Here is a 9,875-nt window from a genome sequence, read left to right as displayed (position 1 = left end):
TGGGAGCACACGGTGCATTTTTCATACATCTATGGCATTGACAGGAAGAGTTTTTACTGAGCTTTATACTTCACATTGTACGGATAAGTACTTTTTTTTACTGTCAAGTTAAAAATATTGAATTGCCAGCATGCCTACTTTCCTGTACAATTTAAATGTGTTATAATTGCTGAGGTTTAGTTCGTCACTACCTATCAGTCCATTCTTTGGACTTGTTACTTACTGAGTTGGTGTACACGTTACCCGCTGCACCTTGTGTCCAGATCCAGGTATCTCAGGGCACGGTAGTGGTTGTTGACTATTCCAGTCGCGGATTATCACCGGAGATAGCGAGGTAGCTGCCTGGCGATCGCAGTTCCGACTTTCTCCTTCTTTATCTTCTGTCTAGTACATTTTGGCTATTTCCAGACTATTTTGGTCTTGTTTCTGTTTCAGAACTATTGTGGCATTGCTCATGACTTAGTGACACCGAGGTCGAGCTTTTATTTTCCGCAATTTGGTTTTCGATTTTATATCTTATATGGAATTCCAGTTGAAAAAGGTTGTTATTGAGTTTTTAATGAAATGTTGAACTGTTTTGAAAAATGTGTCGGCTGGCCTAGTTCCATGATAGGCGCCATCAAGACCGGGTTGGTTTTGGGGTCGTGACAACGAGGATGTCACACACCGCATAGGGACGAGATGGATGAAATGGAGGTTAGCATCCAGAGTCTTGTGTGACAAAAAGGTGCCACCAGAACTTAAAGGCAAGTTTTATAGAGCGGTGGTTAGACCGGCTATGTTGTATGGGGCAGAATGTTGGCCAGTCAAGAATTCGGATATCCAGAAGATGAAAGTAGCAGAAATGAGGATGTTGAGGTGGATGTGCAGGCATACTATGTTGGATAAGATTAGGAATGAGGATATTCTGGCTAAGGTGGGGGTGATGCACATAGATGACAAAATGCGGGAAGCGAGGCTTAGATGGTTCGGGCACGTGCGGAGGAGAAGCCTTGACGCCCCGGTTAGGAGGTGTGAGCGGTTGGCCTTGTCAGGTGTGAGAAGAGGTAGAGGGCGGCCTATGAAATATTGGGGAGAGGTGATCAGGCAGGACATGGCGCGACTCCAGCTCACTGAGGACATGACCTTAGATATGAAGGCTTGGAGGGCGAGCATTAGGGTCGTAGGTTAGTAGGTAGTTGAGCGTCTTTCTTCCTTGTTGAGGGTGTTAGGCTAGTTTATAGTGTCTTGCTTTAGTTTGTTAGCGGTACTTGTTGTGTTTGTATTATTTTCTGCTCCGATTTCCTAGTACCTTTCCATTATTCTGATTATTGATATTGCTTTTTTCATTTATTTTTCTGATTCTTAGGTTGCTGGCACTGTCTTCTTGACATATGTGGTTGTTATTGTTGCCTCCTTTTCATCTCCTTGTGCCGAGGGTCTTTCGGAAACAGCCTCTCTACCCTTCGAGGCAGGGGTAAGGTCTGCATACATACTACCCTCCCCAGACCCACACGTAGGATTATACTGGGTTGTTGTTGTTCTAGCGACCCAGAATCAAAAAAAGAATCCTTCGGGGCATTAAATAGTTGTTATTGTTGCAATTTTATTATCTTTGTTATTGAATATTTTAGTATAATGCTATAACTTATCTCATATTATTGTGTTATATTTTTGGAAAATACAATATATAGTTGTATCTTAATAGAATTAAAGAAATATTTGGAGCACAAGTTACATATTTTGTGCTATAAAGACTTTACTGGAAAAAAAACCCGAAAACCCAAAAATAAACAAATGAAAAACCCGAGAAAACCCGAGATTGTGAAATCCGACTTTATTGGTTTGGTTTGATTTATAGATTAAAAAACCCGACACCATTGGTTTGATTTGGTAATTAAAAAATCCGAACCAACCCGACCTATGTACACCCCTAGGTAAGGGTGTTCATAAAAATCCGAAAACCCGAACCAAACCGAAAACCAAACCAAACCGACCAAAAAAACCGATACTTTTTGGTTTGGTTTGGTTTTGGTTTTGAATTTTAAAAACCGATCAAATTTGGTTTGGTTTTGGTTTTAATCAGAAAAAAACCGAAAAAAAGTCGAACCAAACCGACTATAGGAGTAGCTATTTCAAATTTATTATTACACCTATATATATGTGTATTTTTATACAAAGTTTTAAAAATCTAATGGTAAATATTGGGAATTTTAATTGTTCAGAGTTATATAATTTGAAGTTAGTAAATATCAATGTTAATTGTGTAAATGTTAGGCTTACCTAGTTTAGAGACTAGGTGCCATCACGACTCCTTCGGAGGGATTTTGGGTCGTGACAAGTTGGTATCAGAGCTCTAGGTTCATAGGTGCTACGAGTTATAAGCAGGTTTAGTAGAGTCTTGCGGATCGGTACGGAGACGTCTGTACTTATCTTCAGGAGGCTACAGAACTATTAGGAACTTCCACTTCTTTCATTCCTTATCGTGCGATATTGATTCAGCTCAAAGTATATAACTTATGTTCCTTTATATCCACTCGTGTCTGATATTATGCTCTCAGTGTCCGCTATGCGCCAGTGNCCGAAAAAACCGAAAAACCGACAAAACCCGACATAAACCGAATCGAGAAAAAACCGACTTAAAGGGTTTGGTTTGGTTCTAATATTTAAAAAACCGACTTACTTGGTTTGGTTTCTTTTTAGGGAAAAACCGATCCAAATATATATATATATATATATATATATATATATATATATATATATATTATACATAATTATATACATAATATACATGAATTATGCATATATGATACCTTCACTGGTTATTTTTAATTTAAGCGGTTGGGTGTGCGGCTGTTTAGGTTAACTATACGGTTACTATGGTTATCGCTATTCCTTGGGCCTCAATTAGTGACATTTATTCTACTTGACTTGCTCATAAATCAGTCAAACTAGTAACTAATTTCATGCACCAGTACCACATCTAGGATTGCAATGACCCGACCGGTCGTTTTGAGCTCTAGCATGCCATTCAGCAGTTTGAGGCCATGAGTAGCTTCACTTCAGGTGTTATGACTTGTACGCATGGTCGGAATTGAATTCCGGGAAGTTTGGAGTTGTTTTGGAAAGAAAATTCTCATCTCGAAAGCTTTAAGTTGGAGGAATTGATTAAGATTTGATCTTTGAGTAGAAGATCTCGTAATCGGGATTTATAGGTTTCAGCAGGTTCACATGATGATTTCGGACTTAGGCGTATGCCCGGATCGAGTTTTGGATGACCCGGGAGCGTTTCGGCTCCTATTGTGAAAGTTAGCATTTTTGGAGAAATTTCATAAATTTAGGTTGAAGTGCATTTCAATGTTATCGATGTCGTTTGGGATTCCGAGTCTGGAAATAGCTTCGTATGGTGATTCTGGTAGTGGGAGCGCGTCCGGAAGTGGATTCGGAGGTCCGTAGGTCATCTTGGAGTCGTTTGGTGAAAGTAAAAATTTGAAGGTTTTTGAGAAGTTTGACCGGTAGTGGACCTTTTGATATCGGGGTCGAATTCCGATTTCGGGAGTTGGAGTAGGTCCGTAATGTCGAATATGACTTGTGTACAAAATTTGAGGTCAATCAGACGAGATTTGATGGGTTTCGGCATCAAATGTTGAAGTTTGAAGTTCTAAAGTTCATTAAGCTTGAATTGGGTTGTGATTCGTGATTTCGATGTTGTTTGATGGGATTTGAAGGCTCGACTAAGTTCGTAATGTGTTTTGGGACGTGTTGGTATAATTGGATGAGGTCCCGGGAGCCTCAGGTGGACTCCGGGTGAATTACGGATAGAATTTGGAGTTTGAAGAAGAATTGAGGCTGCTGGCATCTGGTGTAACTGCACCTGCGAGCTTTTAGCCGCAGGTGCGGAGCCGTAAAAGCGACCTAGAAGTCGCAAAAGCGGAGCAAGGCCGCCCGGGTGAAGGACCGCAGGTGAGAAGCCTTGACCGCATCTGTGCAAGCGCAGAAGCGAAAATGGAGGCCGCAGAAGCGACAATGGGCGCAGGTGCGAAGGAGCACCGTGGAAGCGGACGCGCAGAAGCGGCGAGACGTCCGCAGGTGCGGAAGTCGATGGGCAGAACGCGTTAAATAGCGGGGTTTGGCCTTTTTTGCTCATTTTTCCATTATTAGGCGGTTTTTGGAGCTTCTTGAGAGGGGCTTCCACCTAGCAACTTGGAGGTTAGTTAATCCCACCTATTGTAAGTTAAATACTTGGATTATATCCAGATGTTAACATAAAAATCATGGGGAATTAGTGAAAATTTGGGATTTTGAAGGAAAACCTAGAAATTGGTATTTTCGGATGTTGACCACGAATTTGGGCATGAAATTGGAAACAAATTATATATTTGAGTTTGTGGGGTTATGGGTAAAGTTTATCCTCGAAAAATTTCAGAATCCGGGCATGTGGGCCCGATGGTGATTTTCTTTGACTTTTCAATCGGGGTTAGAAATTGTTATAAATTGGACTATAATGAGTATTCGAGCGTATATTAATGGGTTTGCATAATTATTGGCTAGTTTTGAAGCGTTGAGCATCGGTTTGAGGTGTTAGAGTGGCGTTGGAGCCGGTTATGAAACTTCTGGGCGAGGTAAGTCTCCTTTCTAACCTTGTAAGAGGGAATTAACCCCATAGGTGAACTAAATTATTGTGTGCTTCTACTTGTGGGGGTTACGTACGCACGAGGTAACGAGAGTCTGTATGCAGCTACTAGTTATGGCTATGTCCGGGTAGCTTTAGGCTCAAATCATGCCTTGTTGATATTGTTATTGATTGATGCTCATTGTTTGCTTTGAGAGGGAGAGAGATTGAGTTTGCTTATTAAATATTTTGAAGGAGTTGAAATTGAAGAATTTAAGATTTAAAAGATTCCATTTGAACTTCCTAATTTCAAAAAGTATTAAGGAACATTATAAAAGCTTAAGAAATCTATGAGTAACCGCGTCGCATGTATGTTTCGCGAGCGAGGTAATTTCCTTAAAAAGCTACAAGCTGAATTTCCCTTATTTTGAAAAGAATCAAGAAAGAGATATGATTTTAATGTTAATTTATAATTGACCGCGTCGCAAGTATGATCCGCGAGCGGGGTGATTCCTTAAATTTATATTTGACCGCGTCGCATGTATGATTCGCGAGCGGGGTAATTTCCTAAATTTATATTTGACCGTGTCTCATGTATAATTCGCAAGCGGGGACCGCGTTGCATGTATGATTCGCGAGCGGGAAATAGATGCATCTATGGTTCGCGCCGTTCGACCCTCCGCAGTGCACAATATACTTTTATGTTGGATCGGTGTATATATATATATATATATTATATATATATATATATATATATATATATATATATATATATATATATATATATATATATATATATATATATATGCTCCGGTTACGGAGGGAACTTGCTAGTTGAGAGCTTGAGTAAAATTNCATTAAGAAGCAGAAAAGGAGAAAACGGAGCGGTAACTCATGAAACGATCGGCCGGGTCGTTACACACTACTCTTATGAGATCGGGCCGTTCGCCTCGGCAAGATTTATGTACCACACTCTCATGGAAGCAGGATGTTCACCTCAGCGGGTTAATAGATGCATCTATGGTTCACGTCGTTCGACCCTCGGTAGTGCACAATTTACTATTCTGTTGTATCGGGCCGTACGCCTCGGCATTTCCTATATGTTATTCTCATGGAATCGTGCGTAACATTTGGCTAGAAGCTAGTGTATCTGAGGGTTTTTCCCTGATATGAATTATGACAACCTCTTTGATGATATCCACTATATCTATATATATATATATATATATGCTCCGGTTACGGAGGGAACTTGCTAGTTGAGAGCTTGAGTAAAATTATAAAGAGGGGAATTGTACCACGTATCTTATACATGTCTATTTCATATATTTACTCTGCTTCATATCTATTCACTTCCTTACTGTACCTGATATTATTGGACCACTAGTAAGTATCGAAATCGACCTCTCGTCACTACTTCTTCGAGGTTAGACTGGATACATACTGGTACGCATTGTTTTCGTACTCACTACACTTGCTGTGCATTTTTATTGCACGGGCACATGCATGTCTAGTGGCCTAGTGGGCGTAGCGGCATGGTTGATACGGAGACTTAGGTGATCTGCATCTCTCGAGACGACCCGCAGCCAGAAGAGTCTCCTCCAGAGCATTGGTATTTCCCTTTCTGTCCAAATAGTATTCCGGACAGTTATTGTATTTTATTTTATTCCTTAGTAAACGCTCATGCACTTGTGACACAGGGTTTTGAGATGATTATGGGTTATTCAGCATTGAAATTGTTAAAATATTATTATTTATTCTGTAAAGTCCATCTTTTACTATTAAATTGAAGAAAAATCATGATTTCAAAAATACTAAAACGAGAACTAAATTGATTATTTAGTGTTGGCTTGCCTGATAGTGGTGTCCGGCGCCATCACGACCTTTAATGGAATTTTGGTCGTGACAACATGGTATCAGAGCACTAGGTTCACTTAGGTCTCACGAGTCATGAGCGAGTCTAGTAGAGTCTTGCGGATCGGTACGGAGACGACTGTACTTATCTTTGAGAGGCTACAGGGCTGTTAGGAGCACTTCCCTTCTTGATTCCTCATCGTGCGATTTGATTCCTTTGAGGCTTATGCCTTCATTTCCTTCCTATTCAATTTTTACGCGACGTGAAGTGCTGGTTATAAAATTGGGAATTGAGGAATTATAATGGTACTACAGATGTGGTGCGGGATGTTTCTCCCTACGTAGTTGATTGGGCTATTGTCGTCGCCTTGCGGAAGGGTATTCTGTCATTTCAGCTCATTAGTTGTACTTCTGAGAGCTTTGAGGCTATGCACAGGTTGCTATGATGCTCATGAGTTGTTATCGCACAGTAATGATATTGGTTGGATACTTGCCTATGTGTCGGGGCAGTGAATGACTTGAAAGGAGGTTTACTCATTGCATGGTTCCAAGATTCAGTATCTTATTTCCGGTGGAGGAAAAGCAATTGGCCTATGAATGTCCAGATTTGGGTTGATAGAGTAACGAGACTTGGTATTTTCGAGCGCGGTGGAATTTGCAGCTGCGATGTGGTATCATCATCCGTGATTAAATGAGTTAAGTTCGCTGGTGTTATGGTCTTCTTCAATTCGCCTTTGGGGCAGAGTATTGTGAAATAGAATCGAGGAAGCGGCTGTCAGAGATTGCGGTGTGCGGTGATTCAGGGTTGAATCAGTATTTCTGGTGTCGATGGCTCGAGAAAGATGATCTTCGGAAAGGTTTACAATTAGTAACGATCTATTGGTTCACGTGCTACATAGATAGATTTTGATTTAAGGCAACGACTGGTCAGTGAAGGATGAGGAAGGAAGTGTGGGAGGTGCCTTGCGGTGATTAAACTTCTAGAAGGCCACGTGTGAGAAACAGGAGTCGAGTAGTTACTTAAAGGAGTGAGTTTGACCAAAATGGGAGAGTGGCAGAGTAGCATATGGGTTCTGTGGTAGGATGACTACACGCCTTGGGAGAAGTTTAGAGTGATTCGGGATTCACGGTGGTCAGCGATTGGGTTTATGGACTTAATTTAGAATATTGGCTATTAGACGGAAGAGGTTGGATACGACTGTTGATACCCAATTTTTCTTTCATATTTCTCAAATACACATATATACCTTCAAAATAGCGCATGAGCATCACTAAGAATTTTTTCATAATTTTCTAAAATTTTAAAGGCTTTTAATTAATTTATTCCTGCATTTTTATATAAATAATTATTAATTGCATCACAAATAATTTTATAATGATTTATTATTTAATTTCCCATCATTAATATCCATATTAAGCATTAAATATTTTTATATGTACTTATTTTGCATCCTTAGGCTAAAATTGCATATTTTACAATAATAGCTCATATATATATGCATAATTATACTATTTACACAAAAAATGACTTTTATATTTTTATAATATTAAGTAATTATTTTAAATTATTTTCATGCACAAGTGATATTTTTGATATTTATTAATCACTTTTATAAATTATTTATTTATTAATGTTGGGTATTTAAAAAACTAGCCCTAAATTACTCTTATTTTCGGACCTAAAACTACCCAATATACAAGCCCAATACCTTTACACCAGCCCAATAGTGCCTGAGCCCAAACCAAACAACCCCTTATTAAAACCCGGTCGGCGCCTATTTTTATACAAACCGCCCCGTTTACCTTTAATCCCAGCCGTTGATCTCTCAAGATCACGGCTCTCATTTACCCTACCTCTTTAAAACTAAGAGACCCCTAACCCTAATCACTTTACACCTCCCGCCATCTCAGAACACTCTCGTCTCTCACCTCTCAAAACCCTAGCGCCGTCACTCAAATCTCTCCGATTCCAACCCCAAATATTGAATCAATCCATGATTCCTTACCTTATTTGGCCCCTTCTCCTTACTGGCTACCCGTTTTTGGTATTACATATTGGCTTGCCTAGAATGGCAAGCAAATCTGGCTAAAATCGAACCAAATCTGGTTCAAAATCTTTAACCTGCTGCTTATTCCGTCTGTGTTCATCATTTTTTGATCTTTGAAAGTACGAATCTTTCCGTATCTCTCACTGATTCGACTTAACCCTAAGGTTAGGATTTTAGATCTTTAATTGAACCAAATCTGGTTCGATTTTATGTTTCTTCTGAATAACCTCCTCTCTATGATCATTCTATTAAAATATATGACCCTTTGCCTTTATTTTTTATCGATTTTATGGTTTACCTAAAATAAGGGTTCAGATCTTTCTAGATCTAATCTGGTTCTTGATTTTTTAATTATTTTTCCATAATCTTTCCGTCTATATGTCTCTGTGCATCTTATTATAACTCCCTTCGTTAATCTCTGACTATTTTTTTACTTACCCTAAATTAGGGATTTTTGATTCTGCAAAATCAAACCAAATCTGTTTGATTCTTTAATTATTGTGTTAAAATCTCTGTCTATATGCCTATATGCATCTCTTTGCTTGTTATTACTGCCAATTTTGTATATTTTACCTAAAACTAGGGTTTGAGACTTTTACTCTTTCCTTTCTCGTATGGTACTGATACTTTCCTTATTCCCAGTCAATCTACCATGCTTCTATTATTGCTTACCTTATTTGCCATGAGACTGATTGTTAATTGATATTTTCCTTATTCTAAGTGTTATAGAGGAGTAATTTTTCCCCATCTTTTGGTTTTGCGAGTAACGGTGGATTTGACAAATATACTTTCATATCTTTAAGTGCCTGTTGACATTCTTCAGTCCATTCAAATTGATCTTGCTTTTTTAGAGCTGAAAAGAACTTGAAGCACTTTTCTGATGATTTGGAAATGAACCTCCCCAAAGCGGCTATTCTTCCTGTCAATCTCTGTACTTCTTTTTTGCTCGTCAGAGTATCTAGAATTTCCTCAATAGCTTTGATCTGCGTGAGATTTACCTCAATACCACGGTTAGAAACAAGAAATCCCAAGAACTTACCTGACGAAACTCCAAATGCACATTTCTCAGGATTTAATTTCATATTAAATTTACGAAGAATCTTAAATGTATCAGACAGGTGTTGAATATGATTCCCTGCCTGTTGTGACTTGACCAACATATCATCTATATAGACTTCCATGGTTTTCCCTAGATGTTCCTGAAACATTTTTGTAACCAGCCTCTGATATGTAGCCCCGGCATTCTTGAGACCAAATGGCATTACTTTGTAACAGTAAGTCCCCCTGTCTGTTATAAATGAAGTTTTTTCCTCATCAATAGGATCCATTTTTATCTGATTATAACCCGAATATGCATCTAAAAAACTTAACAATTCATGCCCTGC

Source organism: Nicotiana attenuata, chromosome 5 (genome assembly GCF_001879085.1).
Source record: "Nicotiana attenuata strain UT chromosome 5, NIATTr2, whole genome shotgun sequence".
NCBI classification, from domain to species: Eukaryota; Viridiplantae; Streptophyta; class Magnoliopsida; order Solanales; family Solanaceae; genus Nicotiana; species Nicotiana attenuata.
Note: the sequence above shows the minus strand (reverse complement) of the source record.